The following is a 12,101-nucleotide window of genomic DNA, read 5'->3' as shown; positions in this document are numbered from 1 at the left end:
GCAATAAATCAAACCAATCAATCTTGGGTAAAGTATGGACTTTCTCTCCCTGTCAATGTCTATTTTGGAAATAAGTGATCGCTGCCACTCCTCGTGTATCAGCATCACCATTTCCTCGTCTCTCACAGGTCTACAGATTAAACACTCAGCTTATTCAATCTATCCTCATGTTACCATCAGCTGTGTCTGTGGTAAGGAGATCATTCCTGAGAAAGGAGATCAAATCTGTAGAGAGTGCCCCAAATACTCTCTCAGCAAGGCTCTACAACAGCAGGAAGATGGCTTTACTTATGTACTCGAATCATCTTACAATGAAGCACAGCATACCATTGTCTGCACCCATTACGTACACAGGGTTTGATTGGGAGCAGTCAGCATAGACTTGTGAGTGGGAGATCATGCTTCCCAAATTTCTTAGAGTCCTTTAATGAAGTTACCAGGACGCTTGATGAGGGCAGAATGGTAGACGTCGTCTCTATGGATTTCAGTAAGGCCTTTGATAAGGTTCCACATAGCAGGCTGCTCAGGAAGGTTACATCTCGTAGAATGCGGGGGGAACTGGCCAATTGGATACACAGTTGGCTTGTTGATGGTAGGAAGCAGAGGGTTGAGTGGAAGGATGTTTGTCAGACCGGAGGCTTGGTCCATTGCTGTCTGTTATCTATGATTTGGTTGAGAATGTACGAGGCATGGTTAGTAAGTTTGCAGATGACACGAAAGTAATTGGGAGCATGATCAGTGAGGAAGTTTATCAGAAATTACAGCAGGACCTTAATCAGGTAGGAAATGGGCTGAGAAATGGCAAATGGAATTTAATATAGAAGCGTAAGGTGTTGCATTTTGGAAACTCAAATCAAGGTACGAGATTCATGGTGAATGGGAGGGTCTGAAGGGGTGCAGTGGGCAGAGGGACCTTGGCGTTCAGGTGCAGGTTCTATAAGAGTGGAGACACAGGTAGACAGTGCAGTGAAGAAGGCTTTTGGCACATTGGCCTTCATCAGGCAGGATATTGAGTATAGAAGTTGGAACGTTATGTTGCAGTTACACAGGACTTTGGTGAGGCCGCACTTGGAGTATTGTGTTCAGTTTTGTTACCTTCTTATAGGGAGGATGTTATTAAGTGAGAAAGAGCGCAGAAGAAATTTAAAAAGACGTTGCCATGACCCAGTGGTCTGAGTTATAGGGAGAGGCTGGACAAGCTAGGACCTTTTCTTTCGCGTGTAAGAGACTGAGGGAATCCTTATAGAGCTGTTTAAAGTCACGAGGGTTATGGTTAGGGTTAATGCTCTCAGTGTTTTTCCAAGGTGTAGAGAATCGAGGATTAGAGAGGATCAGTTTAAGGTTATAGGGGAAGTAATAAAAGGGAACCTAGAAGGCCACTTCTTTACACAGAGGGCTGGTACTTGGATGAGCTGCCAGAAGATGTGGCTGAGGGGGGTGCATTAACAACATTTCAAAAACAAATGGATAAATATGTAGATAGGAAAGGACTGGAAGCATATGGGCCAATTGCAGGGAAAGGGGGTTAACGTGGATGGACATTTACAAGGTGGATTCGAACCCCCCTGTTAATTAAACCCAAACGCCCAGAAAAGCTCACCTCACCTTGTAATCTGTTAAAATATGAGCGACACAGATCGCCTACATTCTACTATTTAAACAAAAGTTATCAAGTTAGTTTCTTTACATTAATAGTGAACACTGAACAACAACTATTCACAAATACAAGCCCTACTTTTCTTAGCTACTTACTATCTGACTCCAACTCTGTAAAATTTGCTGTTCCAACAACCCACATATGAAACATTAAAATCTTAAGATCATACAGTCTCTATCTTCCCCGCTGTGTTTAATCTTTCAGCTGCTGATCTCCCTGGGTCTTTTTTTTATTGCAAACAGGTTTACATGAACATGTGTCTTTGATAGAGAGTGTTTGGGATGGCCAGTTAGCACTCCTGCTCTACAGCAGTTGCTCTGCTGTTGGATGGCAGTAGCTCTACCACCAGTGTTCAAAATGCTGGGTTTTTATACTCCCAATGATATAATACTCATAATTTGATTGCTGTCCAGGTGTCCAAACAATAATATTCAAATTCTGTTGGTTTTTGGTATCCTGAGCGTTATTTAAACTCTTTGGTTGCATTTGAGCGGCTGTCAAAACAGCAAAACAAAAAACTCAGGTATCCCATTTCTCAGCGAATGGTGACATGTGGAAAAGTGTGACCTTTAACTGGCATCTGTGGCTTTAATTTCTATTCAACAAAACCCGTTCTGTCTTAAAGTGCCCATACATGGTTTTGGCTTCATAACATCTTCCTGCTTCAGAAAATAAAATGAACCAGCAGAATGAAAAGATGGCATCATTCCTTTTCCTCTAATGCTTAATCCCAATTATATGAAATACAAAAGTATTAATGTCAATTATCTCATTTATATTAATTCTGCACACCAATACAACACTGGAATAAGTCAAATCTTATCTCCACTGCTTTCCTTTAAACCCGCGAAAAGACATCTGCCATCACATTTTAGGAGCCACAGCATGTACATTTTGTGAGTTTAAAGTCGGTAATTAAGACTCCAAATAAATAGTCTCATATTCTGGTCTTTAAATATTCCAAAAAATGCAAGAGATTTGTCGTTGTCCACAACCATCTCCGACATTTTGTTTGTCATATTCACATTAAAATATTGTCAGGCCGGTGTGAAACTTAATCATTCCTGTTCAATAATGGAGATTTTGTATTTTTTTTTCTGGTGGATATTGAGCTTTTTCGGCAAGTAGCCAATTAGCCACTCAATTCCATCATCCTCTTTCTGTATCAATACATCTCCGATTCCGATATCCCAAGCATCAAACACAATTTACAAAGGGTTTCAGAATATTTGGTATAGCTCAAGCTGGTGTGGTGATTAATCCTGCTTTAAAATCCTCAAATGCCTCCTGGCATTGTACTGTCCACCACAATTCTGTGTTCTTCTTTAGTGGATCCATCAGTGGTGCCAATACACTGCTGAAGTTTGGAACAAACTTCCTATAGAATCCACTCAGTTCCAAAAATCGAAGCACCTCTTTCTTCGAGGATGGTCGTGGAAATTCCTCAAAGCCCTTCGTCTTTGTGTTCCATGGGATCAACCTCCCATGTCCAATGTAATGTCCCAAGAACGTCACCTCTGCCTTCGCGAATTCTGTTTTCTTTAAGTTTATTACCAAGTTTGCTTCTTGTAATCGTCATCATGCTCAGCCAACTGTAACATGTGAGCTTTCAATCACTTGCTAAAGATCACGATATCATACAGATAAGCTGCACAATTTGTTCATCTGGCCATAACTCTGTTTCTGAGTCTTAAATGTGGCAAGTGCATTATTCATCCACATGAAATACTCGATAAAGTTTTTTGTCATATCTGGTATCTTTACTAGATAGTTTAACTGACTCCACATTTGTTTTTTAATTTGAAAGGGGCCACTAAACCTGGCTTTGAAGAGATTTCTTCCCACTGGTGGTAGTACTAATCCGTCATCCCACGGGAAATCGTCAAAGTTTGAGTGTTTTTATCTGTCACCTGCTTCACTCTATGCTGTGCTCTTCAGATACTGTCTAGCAAACTCACCTTCTCCATCTCCTCTCTCCTTCACCTCATACACATAATCCAGGTGTGAGATTTCCGACTTCGGTCCTGTCAATTTATATTTAATTAATTTCAAAGGACCTCTCACTTCATGTATGAATATTAACTCAAAGGAAGTAAAGTGAGTAGATTTATTTGGGGCATCTCTAATGACAAACAATTTAATGGTGCACCTTTATCCCAATCATTTGGCCAACCCTGACAGTACGCTGTGAACATAGTCTTTAGCGTCTGATGCTAACTTTCCAAGGCTCCCTGGAATTCAGGATGGGACGCCCTTGATTTGAAGTGCTGTATGCCTAAGCCATCCATGACTTCCTTAAACAGCTGAGTGGTAAAATGAGACCCTTGGTCTGATTGAATCTCTCTGGGCAGTCCACAGCGAGTAAAGAAAGCTACCAACTCCTTCACCTCCATGTTTGCCTTCACACTCCAATAATGGAATTGCCTCTGGAAATCTGGTAGACATATCCATTATGGTCAGCAAGTATTGGTTTCCACTTTTACTTAAGAAAGGGCAGCTACACAATTAATCATAACCCATGTGCAAGGTTCTTCGAATGCAGGAATTGGCAAGAAAGGTGCTGGTTTTATTACTGCCTGTTACTTACCTACCATTTGGTATGTATGTCACGTACAACAAAAATTAACAGCGTCCTTGTGCATTCCAGGCCACTAGAAATGCTTCTGTACCTTAGCCTGAGCCTTCTGTACACCTAAGTGACCGCCTGCAGTTTGTTTATGAGCTACCCGTAACACTGGACATTACTGCTAACACAATCCGGTGCACTTCGGCCCATTTCCATTCTGCAGTAACCTATCGGGGTCTCCATTTTAATTTTATGATTCTATCTTTAAGTTAATAACATTCAAGAATATATTCTGATACCTTTTCTGTGCGTGTGCATGTGTATGTGTGTGTGAATGTGTGTGTATATATCTGTTGTAAGTCCATTAGCCTTTCAGGACTAAACCCCTCTGCCTGATCCTCTGCCTGTTCAGGTTTTTCCTGCACCGTTACATCAAACAGGGTGTCAGTTCACTGAGCATCAACCAATTTGTCTTTTTCGTTTGTTTTTCATTCCTGCTGTAACTTATGACAGTGGGATCTTGTTACTACACAGTCTGGAAAAATTCCTGGGTAATTTTCTTTTAAATCACCAATTCCCTAGTCTTCCTTTGGCTTCTCCACCACAAGGTGTGCCTATCCCACCTCGCCTCCTGCTAAATCGTTCCCAAGAACAAACTGTATTCCTGGATCTGACACTCTGTTACTCACTGTCACTGTTATTTCCCTAATCTTGATTTGGCATTCCATCCTGATGTTACACAAGGGAATACTTAATTTCTGTCCCCATTCCACAAATTAACACACTCTTGATTAACATGCCAAAAAGAGTGAAAAAAACTTTCATCTCTTACTATTAGAGGGTGAGAGGAAGTGAGGGCTGCAGATGCTGGAAATGAGAGTTGAAAAGTGTAGGGCTAGAAAAGCACAGCACATCGGCAGCATCCGAGGGGCAGGAGTGTTGACGTTTCAGGCATAAGTGCTTCATCAGGAAAGTGGGAGGTAAGGGAGGGGGGAGGTGGTTGAGAAATAAATGGGAGGGTGGGGGTGGAGCTGGGGTGGAAGGGAGCTTGGGGTACAAGATGCAAGTGGGGTGTGATGGTGGTAGGTCGGAGAGCAGAGTGATACGACTCCTGTCGGTGGTAGGACAGCTGGAACACTCAAACTGTACAGCATCAACTTTGCCTTCACCAAATTCCAAATCTCCCCTCCACCAACCTCTCCCAGAACCAATCGTTCAACCTAGCACTGCCCTCTTGGACTGCCCTAACTAGCCACCTTTCTTTCCATCTATCGACTCCACCCTACCCTCCGACATATCACTGTCACTCCTACTTACATCTTCTTATTGCCTTCCCAATGACCCTCCCACCAGCTCAGCTACTACCCTTGTATTTATCTTTCAGCCCCCTTGTCCCCCCACCATGTTCCTGACAATGGGTTTCTGCCTGATATTTGATTGTCCTGCTGTCTGGATGCTGCCTGATCTGTTGTGCTTTTCCGGCACCTCACTTCTCAACTATTAGAGACTGAGCAGATCCCGTATCTCACAAAATTATAATTTCTTGTCCTTCTCCCCCTGATCTTTCTGAGTAAACTTTATCTACAGGGGTGAATTCTTTCAGAGAGATAAGGCACTGACTCCATACCCAGCCCTGTGCAATTTCCTGCAGCTCCTCGGCTCCACTTGGGGTCTCCTTTACCAGTTTCACTAATGCCACTGGTCTTAGTCTTTTCTACCACATCTTTCCCCAAAGTGACTTCCTTTAACGCCCGGCACGGTGTGTCCCAGCTTACTGCAGTGAAAACAACTTTTTCCCTGTGCCCTTCTTAAACCACCAACACTGTAATTTTATGTGTTCCACTCCCTTATAGTGAGAGCACCTGAGGCCTTTCACCACCTTTCAACCCCCTTGGGCTTCTTTCTTCACCTGTGGTAAACTATAGTGAGCTACCATTCGCTTTGTAATGTGTGATCGTCCCTTCTCCCAATTTCTAGTCCCTCACAGGATGAAATTCCTGCCAGAAGCTAAATTTCATCACATGCCACACTGCATATTTACCTGCCATTTCTGCTGTGATTCTCACTTCATGAACTTTCTATTCATTCACATGAATTCTTACTATCTCTGAAAGTAAGTCTTTTAACTTCTCCAGCAGATTAATCTCCCTTCAAGCCTCACAGGTCTTATCCATTTTTAAGGCCAGCACCCACCTGTCAAAATGACTGTGGTTAATTCTTTCAAACTCAATATAAGTCTGACCTGGTTCCGTCTCTATTTTTCTGAACTTCTGTCTATATGCTTCTGTACCAATTTATAACCAATCAAAATAGCCAATGTGATATCTTGATAATCTCTTGATCCCTCATCTGACAGCGCTGCACATACCTCACCAGCTGTGCCCACCAGCTTAGTCTGAACTAGCATTACCCACAAGTTCACTCGACACGTCATCTGCCTAGCAATTTTTAAAAATGAAATAAAAAGGTTTTTGACATTTTTCTCATCGAAGCTAGTTGTATACATCCCTACGTTCTCCCTTCATCTCCACCCTGTTAATTTAACTTTCTTGTCTAATGCCACCTTCTGAATTTCAAATCCTCTCTCTCTTTCTTTTTCCTCTCTTTTTCTTTCATCTGTCTCTGTTTCCATCCCTTTATTTATCTTCTAACTCCAGGTGCCACATTTGCAATTTAAATTTTTATAACTCTACTGCAGTTGCTTATTTCTCTGACACATCAAAGTGCTTAAATAACTCCTGTACAATTTTAACTTCTATTTTCTCCCTGGTTAAACCCAATTCCTATTTGCTAATTCTAAAAAAGATGTCCTCCTTCTGTCTTTCTAAACTTCCTTGGAAAATTTGGGACCCTCTTTAGTAATGTTAAAAGCCATTTCCCTCACTTTTCATTTAACCAACCACAAGTAACAAAATTAAACGAATTTTCTTACTGGTTTTATTTGAAGATCAAAGTCACTAATTGCAATGAGTTGGAATTTGCTGGGACCTGGCATATCTCAAATCTGTTCAAGTCGGCCCAAGTGCCACACGGCAAGGCCCCAAAACAGTTATGACATCAATGTCGAACCCCTTTGTTAATTAAATCACACACCGAGAAAACTCACCTCATATCATAATCTGTCAAAACGTAAGCGACAGAGAACTCCTAAATTCCACTAATAAACAACAAATAACAATTTATATGTGTGCAAGTTAGCTCGCTGAGCTTGAAGGTATGTTTTCAGAAGTTTCGTGACCATGACTAGATGACATCATCAATGAGAGTATTTGCTGAAGTGCCTCTCTATTTGTATGTCTTGGTTTCTAAAAGTGGGTGATGTCATTTCCGGTTATTTTAACAAGACAATGTAGACAGGATCTAAATTGATGCGTTTATTGAAGGACTTCTGGTTAGAATACCATTCCTCTCAGAAGGTCCTTGCGTGTCTTAGTATGTGTGTGTGCTTTGTCCCAGTAAAAGTGATGCCCTTTTTTTTCTGTATGTATGGAATATAGTAATAGTGCGTCATGTATTTTGGTTGATAGTTGGTGTTCTTGTATCCTCGTAACACAACAACAGGACAGTTTCAATGATGGAAAAGTGATTTTATACATACTGTTTAATCAATGTCTGTGTGCAGATAAGTCGCAATTTTCATATGTGCACAACACATTGTAAATGAAAAACAGAGACACAGTTAACAAAATTGATGTATATGATGTATAAAATTGATCCTCTCAACGTTCCCACCTTTTCTGGGATTCCCAACTCTAATCTCTCATTCTTACCAGGATGTGTGCTCCAAATTCTTGATTCTGGTGTCACAACGTACTTCAGTTAATCCCCTTTCTACAGGGACTTCAATATGTTGGCCTGCTGGGTTCTTTCCAAAGCTAGTGTCTGTCATATTATTGGAGATAAATATTCTGGCATCAGACTCAGCTTTTAAACATATTACTCTGTTGTTCATACACAGTACAAAGGACCACAGCACACAGGCATTGCCAAAACATTGGGGGATGTTCATCGACTTCTTTCGATAATGTAGGTTTCTCATTTTCCACATCGACATATTTATATCCTGTCTATCGTTCTCCTTTTGTATCTCGTTAAGAAATCCACCAATTATTCTTGTTATCCCATCTCCCAAAACTCCTTCTTTCAGTTTATATCTAATGCTCTCTTCAAGATGTAATGTGGTTATAATTAAGCAATGTACCTACCAAGACATGCGGGAGGAGCTGGCCAGAGTTACTTGGAAGGGGAGCTGAACAAGAAAGACCATGGAGCAGCAATGGGAGGAGGTTCTGGGGATAATTCGGAAGATAATACCAGAAATGCAACCCCAAGAACTTGAAACATACTCATGGGACGGCAAGGCAGCCATGAGTGAGAAGGCATCAAACCAAAAGAGAAAATAAACAATGTGGTGAAAATGATTTGGAATCCAGAGAATTCATTGGCTCTGCAACTACATAACGCTGGCATCACTGACACTACAGAGTTCTTAATCATGGTCAGGGAAAGAAACAGAGGAAAAACATTCACTTTAAACACAGAAGATGGTATTTCTCATGGAAAAAGATTCAGGTGAATTAAACATTTGCATTAAGATCAGTTAAATTCTTTTGCGGAATGTGTCAGATTGGAAGCAAGACCCAGGGAGAGACCCTCAGCAGAATGAGAGTTTGAAAATGGAAGGATTTCCACATCAGAAACCAGGTTAGGTCACTGAGTGCAGGGCTGATGGGTGAATTGGTCTCAGTGAGAATTGGGGAACAGACAGCAGAATTTCATTGCAGATATTGCAGCTCGAAACTGCGTATTCATGTAGTGCTGTAGACCACAGCAGCAGGAGAAGCAGACATGCATTAAACCACAACCTGTAACTTAAGACCTCAGTCTGTCATTACCGTTAACACCATCTATGGCTCAGTGACGAGTGTGGGTGAAGATGTCAGAGTCAGAATCACATGAACTTTAACCTGATGCTAACTCATTAAAGCTCCCAGACTTGACCAACAGATCTGATCGAAGCACTGCAGTCCTGTCACATTCAATTATAAATGATGATGGACGATTAAACAAATGACTGGAGGAGAGGGCTCCACAAACATTCCCTCCTAAATAATGGAACGGACCTGCACATCAGTGTAAAACAGAAGGATGTTTTATCTGCAACATCCTCTGCCAGAAGTGTTGAGTCGATGATACAACTCACCCTCATCATGATGCCCACAAATTCACAGATGCCAGTCTTCAACCAATTTGATTCGCTTAACGTGACATGGAAAAACAGCTGAACACAGTAGATACGACACAGACAATGGGTCCTGACTCCATTCCTGCAATAGAACTGAAGTGGTGTGCTGGACAGCAAGCCATGTCCCTGGGGAAGCTTTTTCATTCCAGCTCCAACTCTGACATCTCCCTGGCAATGTAGAAAATTACTCAGCAATTTCCAGTCCCCTAAAAAGGGAATAACTACAATCTGACAAATTACCACCTCCTCAGTCCCATCATGACAGTCAAATTGGTGGGAGTTCTTTTTGACAGAGCTGTCAAGCAGCACAGAAATAACCTGCACAGTATGGTTTTTGACAGGTCCCTATGTGGAGATGGTGCTGTTGTAGAAATGTTACTGGATTACTAATCCTGACCAGGCTAATGATCTGGCAGCGAGCGGGTGGAAGTTAAAGAAAATTAATAAAATATCGAGATCTAAAATCTGGGATCAGTAACAGTGACCTTGAAGCCAATATCTATTGTAAACAGAATTTCCTTCTCCAATGCAGTTTTAGGAACTGAATCTCCCGTGATTTCCTTGGCTGGCCTAAAACTGACTCCAAAGACCCTGACGTGTGATAAACATTTCAATGGTCTCTGAAATTGCCAAGCAAGGGCACGCACTTGTATCAAACTACTCCGAGGTGTGAAACGATGAAGCCGGACGGAACACCCGGCCTCAGCATCAATGTCGGAAAAGGGAATGGGAACACAGTCCTGTCGACCCTGCAGAAACCTCCTTCCTAACATCTGAGAGCTTGTGACAGCATTTACAGAGCTTTCCCACAGACTGCACAGAAACAGCGGGAAAGGAGTAGATCATACAACACATTGAGCCTCCCCCATTCTAGTTCATGGAAAACATCTCCTCAATGCACTACGCCACACAATGTGAGTAACCGTTAATGTGAGTAACCTTGGAAAGCTATAAAATAGGCGGTGCAGTAGTACGTTTGCTCTCTCGAGTTTGCAAACCAATTCAATATAATGATGGTTGGCCCTTCATTTCAACACCGTACTCCTGCTCTCCCACCATCCCTTTACTGTCTCTAAATCCTTATCTATAATCACTGTCTCGGTTTCCAGGTGCGAGCGAATTCCCTAGGTTCCCCAGTCAGTGAGATCAGACATTTATTATCATGTCAATGCAGAGTGACTGCCTGTACCTAATGCTGTGGCCCCTTGTTTTAGAAGTCCCAGCCAGGGGAATTATCATCTCTGCTTCCAATCTGTCTCACCCTGTCAGAGTTTTATATATTTCACTGAAATCTCCACTCATTTTCCTAAACCCCATGAAATACTGGCCCAGTCACCCCAGACTCTGCTCCCACAACAAGCCCGTCATCCGAGAGATGAGTCTGGTCATCCTTCACTGCTCTCCATCAATGTTAGGTTTGTTCTTTATTAGGTAAGGAGACCAAAACTGCACACAATACTGCACAATGTTCAAGATGATGTCTCACCAAGGCCCTGTACAGCTGCAGTAAGACACATTTTCTCCTGGACTCAAATCCCCCTGAAATGAAGGTCAACACACTATTTATCTTCCTCACTGCTTTCTGTTCCTCCAATATTACTTTCAGCGACTGGTGTACAAGGAGATGAAGATCCTTTTCAATGGTACAGCTCCCCACTTGGTGGGTCTGTGTATACTGGGCAGCGTGCCAATCTCCATGCCCAGTATTGACTTCTGGTTGCAGAACTCACTGCACTGCATGGGCCTCAGATGTTTATGCAGAAGGAAACAACAAAAAGGAGCATACGTCACTTTGTAGATCAATATGTTTCAAACAATCCCTTTCAAATGGTAGGCTGCCAATTTATCGTTTCCACCAAAGGGCGCACCGTCACCTCTATCCACATTGTTTTCCATCTGTCCCGTATTTACCCATTCACTCCACTTGTCTTCGTCTTCTCGGTGCTTTTTTACAACCTCCTCACCCACTCACAATCCCACATCCGTTAGTGCTGTCAGCAGGCTGGGATATATTGTGTCTGATTCCATCAACCAAATGTTTGAAGGGCATTGTGAACAGCTGGGCCCCAAGCACCGATCCCTGTGACACCTCAGCAACCGCCCTCTGTTAATTTCTATTTATTTATTTCGTGAATCTCGGAGTCACTGGCTGGGCCAGCATTTATAGCTTGTCCCTAGTTGCCCTTGAGAAGGTGGTGGTGAGCTGCCTTGTTGAATGCTGCAGTCCACCTGCTGCTGTTGACCTCCAATGCCATTAGGAAGGGAATCCCAGGAATCTGACCAAGTGACTGTGAAGGAGCGGTGATAAATTTCCAAGTCAGGATGGTGAATGGCTTGGAGGGAACCTGAAAATGATGGTATTCCCATACATCTGTAGCCCTTATCATTCGAGATAGACATGGTCATGAGTAGAGAAGATGGTTTCTGAGGATCTTTGGTGAATCATTTCATTGCAGCATGTAGATAGTAAAACACTGCTGCTGCTGAGCGTTGATGGTGGGGCATTGTGGATGAAGGGACAGTCAAACTGGCGGCTTTCTCATGCATGGTATAAAGGTTCTTGAGTGTTGTGGGGCTGCACTCATCCAGACAAATTGGGAGTCTCTTATCACACTTCTGACTTATGCATTGGA

This window comes from Chiloscyllium punctatum, chromosome 24, assembly GCF_047496795.1.
Source record: "Chiloscyllium punctatum isolate Juve2018m chromosome 24, sChiPun1.3, whole genome shotgun sequence".
NCBI lineage: Eukaryota > Metazoa > Chordata > Chondrichthyes > Orectolobiformes > Hemiscylliidae > Chiloscyllium > Chiloscyllium punctatum.
The sequence above is the reverse complement of the archived record's forward strand: the minus strand, read 5'-3'. Positions refer to the sequence as shown.